The 13,109-nt window shown below is 44.1% G+C and overlaps 1 protein-coding gene across 1 annotated transcript in view; it reads right to left on the bottom strand.

The window, feature by feature from the left end:
* The window catches only part of LOC122794856 (latent-transforming growth factor beta-binding protein 2-like), a gene marked incomplete in the record, with an annotated part of 523,235 nt that overhangs the window by 245,357 nt on the left and 264,769 nt on the right, over positions 1 to 13,109 (bottom strand).

Below are 13,109 nucleotides of genomic sequence, written 5' to 3'. Positions count from 1 at the left end.
TTCCAAGAGAGAAATTTTAAATGGCAGGATGATGCAGGTTCAAAGGGAGGAAGAATAATCCATGATAACACAAAATTCAGATTCCAGGGAGTAAAAGGTTGTCTAACAGGTGGTCTAAGATGTATGGTACCCTTTAAGAAAGCCCTACATAGCCTGAGCGACATTAGGTTAGAACCTTCAGATCCGAAGTGAAAATTTGAAATTGCAGCCAATTGAACTCTTACAGTGGCAGCTGCAGCACCTTCATGAAAAAGCTTAGTTAGGAATTCCAAAATGCTGGGGTGACGCAAGGGTCCATATTATTTTGGGAAGCCCAAAAAGCAAATCGCTTCCATTTGCTGACGTACAACTTTCTGGTGGAAGCTTTATGAGAAGATACAAGAATATGCTGTACCTCCGAGGAAAAATCGTGTGACCTGGCTAAGTTGGGAATTGGAGCAGCCAAGCTGTCAATCTGAGGGAATAAAGAGAAGGATGAAGGGCCCCTGACGAATGCGTCACTATATCTGGAACTGGGTCCAGAATCCAGGGTTCCTCAGCTGATAGAGTCAAAGGAAGGGAAACCAAATCTGTCGAGGCCAAAATGGGGCTATTCAAATTACAGTCCTCCCCAGGGCTTTGGCTTTCTGCAAGAATTTCAGAATCTGGAATTGGTGGAAAGGCATCTAGGAGTCCCAGGGGAAAATAGTGTACAAGCGAATCTCTTGGCTTGTCCCCTGGTGGGGGCTTCAGGGCAGAGTAGTTTCTGCATTTGGCATTCACAGGGAATGCAAACAGGTTGCATCAAGGCTGGCCCCTTCTGCGGAAAATCATCTCCGCAACCTCGTCTTTGATGGACACTCATGCGGCATCAGAATGGCTCTGCTCAGTTTGTCTGAGATCACGCTGGATTTCCCCAGGATGTGCGTTGCTATCAGAAAGCGCCCGGTGGATACAGCCCACGGCAAAATTCTCAGGGCCTCTCGACATAAGGGGTAAAGACCTTGTTCCCCCTTGTTTGGTGATATACCAAACCACAGACATGTTGTCGGTCTGGATCGCAATCGTCCCCAGAGGTAGAGAGTCGTGGAAGTACTGCAACGCCAAAAGCACCACTCTCAACTCCAGGACATTGATGAGCAACTGTGACTCTCTCTGACCAGGTGCCTTGGGCTGTTCTTACCTGAAAAAGCCCCCCCACCTTATCAGAGAAGCGTTCCTGGTCACAGTGGCTGATGGCAGGGGAAGAACAAATGGGCGACCTACTGTTACATGATGGCTGGTCAACCACCACAGAAGATCCTTTCTGCATGAATCTGTAATCATCAAGAAGACATTGGGAGTTGTTGGTAAGACCACTGGGTGAAGAGTAACCATTGAAGCATTCTCATGTGCATACACCGCACAGGAACTGCTATGAGCGTTTCTGCCATGGTACCTAGTAGTTTCAACAATTGAGAGGTTGGTACTTTTTTCTTGTCAGAATGTCTGATAACTGTTTTCGAAGACTGACTATTCTGTCCAGTGGCAATTTTACCATGGTGGTGGTGGTGTCTAAGTCTGCTCCAGTAAAGGAGATACGCTGCGATGATGACAACGCAGACTTGTCGAAATTTATAGTTATTCCCAACTGAGAGCACAGATTGAGAGTGTGATCCCTGGATAGAAGTAGTTGATGCCTGGAGGTGGCGGTAAGGAGCCAGTCCAGATACTGAAACTGTAACCACTGCCATGCATTTGGTAAACACTCTGGGGGCTGTTGTGAGACCAAAGGGCAGTGCTCGGAACTGATGGTGACTGGTTCCCAGCTGGAAACACAAGTGATCTCTGGATCATCTGGCCATTTTGATATGATAGTACGCCTTCTTGAGATCTATCAGGCACATCCAATCACCCGTTCCTAGGAATAGAAGAATTGATTGAAGCGTGACTATCTGGAACTTCTTCTTTACAAAGGCGTTGAGTCTGCTGAGGTCCAAGATGGGCCTCCAGTCCCCAGTTTTCTTTGCAACTAAAAAGAACCTGGAGTAGGTTCCAGATCCCATTTGGTCTGCTGGGACTGGCTGGATGACTTTTCCTGCAGCCTTTGAATTTCTATGGCCACTTGATCCCTGAGACTGGGTGGAATGTCCGGGATTTTTCTTCGTACGGTTGGGGGTTCTGAGAATGGGATGACAACCTCTGGTAACAATTCTTTGTACCCACAAATCTTTTGCAATTTCTAGCCAGGCGTCTAGATACAAAGACAAGCGACCCATGACTGCCTCCAGAGTAGGACAGCCAGGCCTCCTTTCAGGAGCGCTGGTAGGGCTTGCCAAAGAACTGATCCCTGTCGCCCTGGTTTTGCGGACCCCCTCTGCGCCTGGGCGGCATCTTCCATTATTATCCCCTCCTCTACCCCTGGAGGGGGGGGTTCACTACATGTGTTCTGAAAAGCTCCTTGGTATGTCCAGAACCATATTTTTCCTCCCTTTTGCCCTTTGGGGTGTGGTCTAGTAGGGGTGGAAAAATGGACTCCTATGGCAGATAGAGTCTTTCCATCTTGCTCACACCTAGTGAGGGTCTGTGACTTTTGGCCTGAAAAGGGACAAGCCATCAAATGGGGTATTAACGAAGGAAGACTTGAAGGCTTCCGCAAAGGAGCATAAGCGCATCCAGGACGGTCTCCGCAGAGCTATTGCTGAACCTGCTGCCCAACCCGAACCATCGGCTGCATAAGAAATGAGCCGCATGGATGAGTTAACTATGGAATTAAGGGCATTTAGCTGGGCTGTCACATCAGACACACCTCCAGCTGTACTATCCTGCAGAGCATCTCCAAGCTCTTTTAGGAGATCTCTTTGAAGATGGGTAAAAATGTGTCAAATAGCTGAGCGATCGCATAGCAAAAGTCACAGAACTAAAGATGCGTTTCCCGTACCTGTCTAAAGTCCTGGAATCTCTAGTAGGAGGACGGACAGTAGAAGAGGTTTCAGACATATCTTTCTTGGTGGCCGCCGCCACCACCATGGCATCAACCTGCACTCCCTTTGTAAGGAACATCTTGTCTTGGGGTGACATAATACATTTGTTGGGCCTCCGAGGGACAGGTTCCACAGTATCAGGAGACCTCCACACCCTTTGAGCAACCAACTCCATTAGTTCATCAAAGGGCAGAGTCACCCAGGAGGTGGAGGGTTGAGACCCAAAGGCCTTCAAGAGCATCAACTCATCATCAGTAGGGATAATGGACTGCCAGTCACCCCTCTGCTTAAGGACTTTAAGGATATCAGAAAAGGAGATAACCTCTGAGGGGGACTGTGAGGACCCCTCTCACTACTCTAAATCATTGTCTGATGTAATAGACTCCTGCAGAGAGTCCAAATGTCTCTTTTTGCAAAGCTTCTTCCTAGGAACCTCATCAGTGGGAGCTTCCGGTGAGGTCATCCAATGGGGCTACCTGAGGCTCTGGGTCTCGACGCTTTATAGAGACCCGTGATGTTGAGGTAGAAAGCGGCACTTTAGGGGAGGAGGAGGAAGGCCCTGATGATGGAGTCTTGGAAGACATAACCCTCCTCATAGCATCGAAGGCTCCACTGCTCTGACGTGAGGAAGCAGCCGGTTTCGAAGAAGATGGCAACCTCCCTGGTGCCAACACAGTGGGCTCCAACCCAGAGAAAGGGTCCGAGCTCATCCGCGCTGAAGATCCGAGAGGAAGGGTCAGAACTGACACATCGGTTCGACACCCCCCCCCCGAGCCGACCAGAGTGTGTCGGCTCCCAGACTCCTCAAACAGCACCGAAGTAGTCTGAGCTGACTGAGCCAATAGCACTGAACAGGCCTCGGCTCTGAAGGATCCACAATCATCAGTTCCCACTCCCCCCAGCTCTGAAGGCCCGGCTCAGCTCGGAGGAGTAGAGACAGCATGTAAAATGGCCTTCGGCTCCGAAACCGGTTGGGTCGAAGCCAATAATAATTTGGCTAGTGCTGGGTTATCGAGAAGTCTCTGCACCACTTGGGTCCACATCCACATCAGAGAGGGTTCTTGAAGAATGAGCAGAAGGTATCGAAGAAGCCACCAACTGCAAAATGGGTGACCTCAAGGTTTTGGAGACTGGTTCCAAAACCAGCGACCGGCTCCGAAACACCGGCTCGGTGCACGTCTCTGAAGACTGCGGAACCGGCGACCACACCTTAACAGCAAGGCTTGGCTCTGACGAAGCTTTAGAGGACTTTGAACCCTTCGATGACTTGGAAGCCTGGTCAGCCTTGTCTAAGGACTCCTGGAAATCTGGTTTCAGTAAACCCCTGTCCACCAGTTTTCTCCTGCGTTCCAGTAACACCCTGCTGCTAAAAGAGTGGCAAATGGAGCAATCCTCCTGGAGAAGGACTGCCCCCAAACAGTAAACACAACTGACATGCAAATCAGTTAGGGACATTTTCTGCCCGCACTTAGACTTTTGTTTTTCTTTCTGATCAGCCACATCAAATACAAAAAAATATATGGACCAGTCAGAACAGCAAATCTATATAAACCTATATAATGCAAACCACACAAGAAAAGGTATTTCAATCTAATATGAGACTAGCTAATAACAGCACACACAGCAAAATGCTAAAACAGAAATTCTACAGTACTAATATATCTATATCTCAAGCGCTAACTACAAATTATCTTTCCAAAGTCTCTTTTTATAAAATGTTATAAAAGGATAGGGAAGATAACGTTTTAACAATCAACACAAACATGGCCAAGCAGGCCTAAGAGCAGCTGCTCTTTAAAGACGAAAATTTTCGTCAAATATAGCAAGGACAAAGCCTAAATGCAAAACTAACGCTAACTAGCCAAAAAACACACTATTTAAGAAAAGACTGTAAAAAATAACTATCTAGATTTTAAGTAATACAAGAAATACTGGCCCGAGCTCTCTCTCGACCTTCGATCTGTTGCAGCGACAAACTAGATCTGGGGTGAGACAGAGAGCATCATGGGATAGGGATTTGGCCTCGAGCTACTCTAAAACCTTAAGCTTGTCAAAGCGGCCGAGCCAGAGCTGATGGATGGGCTCCGAACCCATGTGTAAGAATTAACAACGAGATTGATTACAATAACCCACATTATGCTCACAGAACAAGAAGTTATGTACTCACCATAACGTTCGATGTATGGAGTCCATCTTGCCTCACATTCTTACCCGTGGGTTCAGAGCCGAATATTGGCTCCGACTCGGACGATTTTACTAGCTCGAAGTCTTTCATTGGTTGGGCTAAGCAGGTACCCCATGGTGCACTGCTCCATATCCCCAGATCTAGTTTGCTGCGAAACTCATTTGTACTCCATGCACACCTCACATCCAGGAAAGAATAAGCTAAGCAAGGGAACTCTGCAGATAACCTATCCTCCAAATCCTCAAGGAAGGGGGAAGGTGGGAGGGTAAGTAAGAATGTGAGGCGAGATGGACTACATACATCGAACATTATGGTGAGTACATAACTTCTTGATGTTATGCAGTCCTATCTCACCTACATTCTTACCCATGGGACAGCGTCCCTAGCACCTACATCCTGGGTGGCTCATAGGAAAATACTCCTGAGAACTGTGGAGCCACAGGAAGACCTGCCCCTTGAGACCGCGTCCAGTTTGTAATGAGAAACAAAAAAGTGAGAGGAGAAGCCCAAGTAGCTGCAGCACATATATCATCCATTGACACACTGGCTTGATAAGCTGTGGATGGGGAAACAACCCGAGTAGAGTGAGCCTTGATTGGAAATGGCAGATCTTTACCTTCTGCATGATAGATGAAAGAGATACAACTAGATATCCATCTAGACAGGGTAACCCTGGAGACCGGGGAACCCATTCGGTTTTCCGAAAAGGAAACAAAAAGTTGGTCAGACTTCCGGATATCTTTTGTTCGGTGTAGATAGAAGCGTAACTGTCTGTGTACATCCAACTGGTGAAATCTAAATTCTGCCTTGTTAGAAAAGTGGGGAAAGAAAACAGGCAGCTCAATGGATTGATTTAGGTTATACATGGAAGCCACTTTAGGAAGGAATGAAGGGTTTGGCCTAAGAGAGACCCTGTCTTTATGGAAGATTAAATATGAAGGTTTGACAGAGGGCTTGAATTTCTGAAACTCACCTTGCTGAAGTGATTGCTGTTAAGAAGGCTGTTTTCCAGGTCAAGAATTTCAATTCGCACGTAGCTGCAGGCTTGAAAGGTGGTAAAGTAAGGGCTTGTAGAACAAAATTGAGATCCCAGGGCATAATTGGTTCGGACACCGGGGGACAGAGCAACAGAGTAGCCTTCAGGAACGCCTTGCATATTCGATGCGCCATGAGACTAGGCTCATTTGCTACATGGAAATTAGAGATCGCTGCCAGTTGAACTTTGATGGTGGCTGATGCGGAACCCTGATGGAAAAGCACAGACAAAAACTCAAGGACTGAAGCGATTGGAGCTGTGTAACGATCAATGCCTCTGGTATGTGCCCAGATGGAAAACCTTTTCCATTTACTAGAATAAATCTTTCTAGTGGATGTTTTTTTCTAGCAGCTGTGAGTCCTCTGAGGCTGCTTGATCCCTTTGACTGGGTGGTACATCTGGGATTTTCCTGATTGGCGGGGGTTCTGATAAAAATGGAATGAGGTAACCTCCAGAAATTATCCATAATACCCATCGGTCCTGGGTAACGCTTTCCCAGGCTTCTGTATATAAGGAAATTCGACCCCCGACTGGCTCTGGGTAAGTGCAGTCGGGCACACCCTCAGGAATGAGAGTATGGAGAGCCATAAAAGGAATCGCGGTCTCCTGAGTTGTGGGGGCCCCCTCTGCCTCTGGGGTGACATCTCCCTGAATAACCCCCCCTTCCCTGCCTCTGGGGGGGGGTTCACCTTGTGCGGCAGGGAAAAACCTCTGTGATTTCTTGAACCCCCCCCCCCACTGAACCTTGGGATAAGGCCTAGAAGGAAGGGAAAAACGGACCCCAACGGCAGACAGGGTCTTTCCCTCTTGCTCGAATCTGGTAAGGGTGTCTTTCACTTTGGTCCCAAACAAAGAGGAACCATCAAAGGGGGCATCAGTGAAGGAAGACTTGAAGGCCTCCACAAAGTGACACAGGCGCAGCCAGGCTTGCCTTCTAAGGGCAACCCCTGAGCTTGCTGCCCTACTCTCTCCTTCGGCTGCATACGAAATGAGCCACATGGATGAGTTAACAATGGAGTTGAGGGTAGAGACCTGGGCGTTAACCGTCTGAGCCACCGCCTCAGGAACGTTACCCACAAGAGTATCTCCTAACTCTTTGAGGAGATCTCTCTGGAGCCGAGTGAAGTGAGACAGGTAATTCAGCGACCGTAATGTAAAGGTTGCTGACGAGAGGGTACGCTTCCCGTACCGATCCATGGTCCTAGACTCCTTGTTAGGAGGATGGACGGATGAAGAAGACTCTGCTACTTTCTTCTGAGTGGCTGCCGCCGCCCACCACCATGGCATCGACAGGGACTCCTTTAGACAGAAACTCTTTGCCCTGGGGGGCGGAAAGGAACTTGTTGGGATGCCTGGGCACGGTCTCCACAGAATCAGGGTTCTCCCACACTCTTCGACAAATCAGGTCCAGGAGTTTGTAGAAGGGTGGAGACACCCAGGAGGCAGATGGCTGAGCACCAAATGCCTTAAGGAATACTGACTCCTCCTTGGAAAAGGCTTTTGAAGGCCAGTCACCTCTGTTTCAGTATCTCCAGGATATCGAAGAAGGAATCATCATCAGAGGATGACTTGACGGACCCCTCAGATTCCTTGAGGTCAGTATCAGAGGTGAGGGACTCATCCTGGGAGTCTATGTGCTTCCTCTTGCACGTTTTCTTTCTGGAGGGGCTTCTCAGGCACGAACTCTGAGGGACCCTTAGAAATTTGAGGACCACTCGTGGGGGTATCCCTAGGTCCTGGTGCTCTGCTGTCCATGGGTGGGTGGTGATCAGAAGCTCTCACCGAAGTGGTGGGGGACAGAGTGACCGATCTGCCTGATGTAACTGACGATCTGGCCAGCGCGGTCCACATAGCTTCGAAGGCCGGCCCCCCCTGAATCCGAGGAGCGACCAGTCTCCAAGGCCATGACGGGGGTCGGAGTTCCCCAAGCTGATGCACCGAGAGGGAGGCTCGGGAATGAAATCAGCCCCGAGATGTCCCCATCGGGCCCGACCGAAGAATCCCAAGTCCCGTACCCCGAGGACAGAGCCGACGGGGTCAGAGCCGATGCTGGTACCGATGGAGCCAAATGGGGCATGGGAGCCGGCCTAGAAACATCACATGGCATGGAACACTCCAGCTCCGAAGACAGAGATGTGCTCGGAGGAGGAATGATCTTTGACGGGGTCACGACGGGCTCCGGAGCAGACTGGGACGGAGCCGAAAACAATTTTGCCAAAACTGGTGACTGGAGGAGCCTCTGAACCACCCTATCAACATCCACATCCAAAAGGGTCCAGGAGGATTTGGAGGACAAGGATGGAGAATGAGATCTCCTCTCAGGAGAAGCTGGTCTGAGACTGGGCGATCGGCTCCTAGGAGGTTCCAATACAATTGGAGCCAACGCCGGTTCTGTCAATACTGATCCTTCCTGCGGCCCCGAGGACAGTGGAGCTGAGGAGGTCGATGCAGTTTTTGAGATTTTCTCCGGGGGCTCCGATGAAGCTGATGGAGCCGGAGATCTCTTTTTTGACTTGCCAGATTTTGACTTTCCACTGGAAGACGAATCTATTGCCTCTTCAAAAGAGGGTTTCAATAGTCCCTTTAAAATTAGCTTATTCTTTCTCTTTTGGAGAACTCTAGGGCTGAACGCATGACAAAAACTGCAGGATTTCTGCAGATGGATTGCTCCCAAGCAATAGACACACATGGAATGCCCTTCAGTAATGGACATTTTATACCCACATTTAGAGCACTTTTTAAAACCCGAAGGTTTATGCTCCTTGGTATCATTAGACATCTTAACTACTATGCCACAACACAAAACCAAGTCTAAAACAAGCACAGGCGTTCACTCTATAAAAAGCGGGGATGACGCTAACTAGTAACCAATACTAAAACAGTGATCAAACACACACCAAGATCAAGTACAAACTCTGACAAGGGATTGAAAAAAACACAAGGAAAGAGAAGCCCAAACCTCTAACTTAAACGGTCTAGACCGTACTCACACAGAAGGCAAAACAGAGGAGGACTAGGCCCTCTAACTGAAACGGGTCTAGCCCGAGGGAACAGTCAGTGGGATACCACACAACAATCACACAATCACAATTCTAGACAACGTAGACAAACAATTAGCTATGAAAATAGCTTTTGATAGGGATCAAAACTTTTCTTAAGGCAAGAAAAAAGAGGGTATTTAGCCACAGCCAAGCGAGACCACGTCCGAGCTACACGAGCGGCAAACGAGATCTGGGGATATGGAGCAGTGCACCATGGGATACCTGCTTAGCCCAGCCAATGAAAGATTTCGAGCTAGTAAAATTGGCAGAGTCAGAGCCGATATTTGGCTCTGAACCCACGGGTAAGAATGTAGGCGAGATAGGACTATATAACATCCTCAGTTTCTAAATTACCTGAAGGTGACATGGATGGGGGTTATATAACTGAATCCAATTACTTCACCCAGAGCATATTCAGATATCTGTTTCTTTTGCATGTAAATGCATACTGTTATGACAAAATGCACTGTAATATTTAAGCTTATGTGCAGCTCATACTTTACAAGAGTATATATTTAAAGCACAGACAAGAAAACATGTTAAAAGGGCAACATAAAAAAATTAAATCCTAGTGGACCTAGTAAAAATAAGAATTATAATTTAGCATTACAACAAGGGATAACTACACTATGATCTACTTAATATTTGAAAAAGTGTAATTGTGTACAAACTTACTATAATAGTAGAAATGCCTGAGTAGATCAACACATTGCAATAATCCTTACCAATGTCTGGTTTAAGAACAGAAGAGTTGATGGCATGAGGAAGACAGTACTGCAACAGTAATTTACTCAAACATCTAGTTTTATGACTAGTTTTTTTCCCATGTAGTTTATGTCTATACATATATATATATATATATATATATATATATATATATATATATATATATATATATATATATATATATATATAAATACATGTGTGCACATTTGCATATGGAGATATATATATGTATATACACACACACACTATATATATATATATATATATATATATATATATATATATATATATATATATATATATATATATATATATATATATATACACACACCAACAGCAAATTCCACAGCAGAAAAACGACAGGCTGCAGCAAACTGTAGTTTGAAGTCTTTTAATAACCTTTAAAATCCAAAAAACATCAAATATCTCAAGCGCTTTTGCCTGGTTCCTACCAGGCTTTATCAAGATACAAACATAAAAAAGTAATGCCCTTAAATACAATAACCATTGGTCACATGGTGTTTTTTAATTGCTTCAATTTAAGTTAATCAGTCAGAATTACTTCAATTGAATTCCTTTAAAAAATGAATGTTAATATATATATATATATATATATATATATATATATATATATATATATATATATATGGTTTACTATCAATATTGCAAAAGGCTAAACATATTCTGTTCGCAATACTGAAGTACACCACTGAACCTGGAATCTCAGATGCTACACTATGTCGACCCAAATGATCAACACATTTGAGTCGACATTGTCACCGAAAACATCACGTAATATCCTTATAGGAGCTGATGTAAATCAAACTCCCATACGACATACCACGTTTTTGCAGACCCCCCCACTAATATATTCCAACTACAAGATCGCACTACAGTGGGATATGGATGAATTTCCAATCCCCACTCTACCACGATCTCCGTACAGTTTGTCAAGCACACTTATGCAAATTCACTACTGCATTCACATAAGTGTGTTCTTCTACCCCATACACTTGACATCGTGTAAATGACAATCTGATTTTTGGCAGCATATGTGCCGAGAGCTTGTTGTTCGCACAATATATAATCTACATATTTAAGCAGACACACATGTATGTGTGCCAAAAGACTGAATGAAGCAACCCACTCTGGAATGTAAAAAAAAAATATTTCAAAAATAACCAAACTGGTAGGAAAGAAACTTGAAGGATAAGCTTTATTAGTATTGATTTAGCTCTTTTGCCTATTTTAAAATATAGACATCTTCAGAAGCATAAAAACCATGCACACGAAGCAAGAACATTTAAAAGCCTGAGATGGTACAAACCCACACTTAAAAAGCTATCAATTAAAATGTTGCCAAAGCCTGCCAAACAGGTTAAAGATGCAATACACTATTTTCAGTAAAAGTGTCAGAACGGTCTTGAAAACAAACAGAATAAAAAACAATAAACAAGCTTATTGTAATAGATAGGTTTTTTTAAGCTTGGTTGTGTACTTGCTCAGGCTTTTAAAAGTTCTTGCTTTGTTTGCATGGTTTTTATGGTTCTAAAGATGTCTAGGATTTTAAAACAGAAAAAAACATTAAACCAATAGTAATAAAGCTTATTCTTCGAGTTACTTTGCCACCTGGTCATTTATTTTTGGAATACATGTATGTTTGTGTATATACTTAAATTAATCTAACTTTGCTAATGTTCAGAGACTAACAGTAAATGCAATATAGACATTTTGGAAAAAGACTGATGACTTAAAATCTCAAAAAGCTGCCACTAAACATATGCCTTATGTACAAAGTGGAGATATTCCTGTCAATAACTTCAAAAATCAGTAACGTCACTCAGTTTTACAATGTGGAGAACAAGCTTCCCCATACCCGTTTGTTTGTGTGTGTGTACATATATATATATATATATATATATATATATATATATATTTATTTTATATATATATATATATATATATATATATATATATATATAGGTTTACTATGATAATTTCGCCACGCAATTGCACGGCTATGAAGTATTCGAAAAAAAGAATTTCGAATACTTCATATTTTGGCAGGTTATGTGAGCGAACATTATTATTGCGAATGGACTGTACATTCGCAATTATAATGTTCGCTCATGTAAGGGGATCGCTGTACAGTGTGATTAGGGAAATGCATCCCTTTCCTCACTGTAGTGCGATCTTGGAGTTGGAATATTAAGTTGGGGGGTGTGGGGGGCACAGAGAGAGCGACACTTTCGACATTAACAGCTGTTTTTCAACTTTACGAAGGTTTGGAATTGTGTACTTTCGGCGAAGCACTTCGCTAAGTACACTTTTTTTTAATTTTCGACATAATGATAGTTAACCATATATATATATATATATATATATATATATATATATATATCTATCTACACACACATTTATATAAAATGGGTCTACTTCACTTCACTGAAAGATCTTTTCACTGAAACTCATTTGACTGAAACTCATTTTGTTGAAAGGTATATGCCCTTTTCCCCACTGTAGTGCAAGCCTGTAGTTAGTATATATAGTAAGGGGGGGTGGGGGAGGCATAGCCTCCCACATTGAGGGGGAGTGTGGGTCATAGCCCTCCCACCTATTTTATACATTTTAAACCAGATACATGGATACTTACAACTCCAATGAATAATTCTTTTTAGAAGACAATATATACCCAAAGTATAATGGGGGCTATGCCCCCCTCACTTCCCCTTTACTATATATACCAACTCCAGGACCACACTACAATGGGGAAAAGGGCATATACCTTTCAACTAAATGAGTTTCAGTCAAATGAGTTATCAGTAAAGTGAGCTTTCAGACAAATGAGTTTCAGTGAAAACAGTTTTCAGTGAAGTGAAGTAGACCCATATATATATATATATATATATATATATATACATATATATATATATATATATACACACACACACACACACACACACACACACCAACTCCATGGTTACACCAACTCAAACAAGGCAGAAATCTCCCACATGGAGGAAAGCATTACTGGCATGCATGTAGACATTGCAACAGCAATTCTTTACAAGAAAACATGACTTGAAAGAATGCCAGTACAAGCTTAAATATTGCACAGACAATGACTTGTAGCAAAACATGAGTTAGAAGAAGAGAAACATTACCAGAGTATACTTAGA

The sequence above is a fragment of the Protopterus annectens genome, chromosome 2.part1 (genome assembly GCF_019279795.1).
Source record: "Protopterus annectens isolate FY-2018-M chromosome 2.part1, PAN1.0, whole genome shotgun sequence".
Classification (NCBI taxonomy): Eukaryota; Metazoa; Chordata; order Ceratodontiformes; family Protopteridae; genus Protopterus; species Protopterus annectens.
The sequence above is the reverse complement of the archived record's forward strand: the minus strand, read 5'-3'. Positions and strand labels throughout refer to the sequence as shown.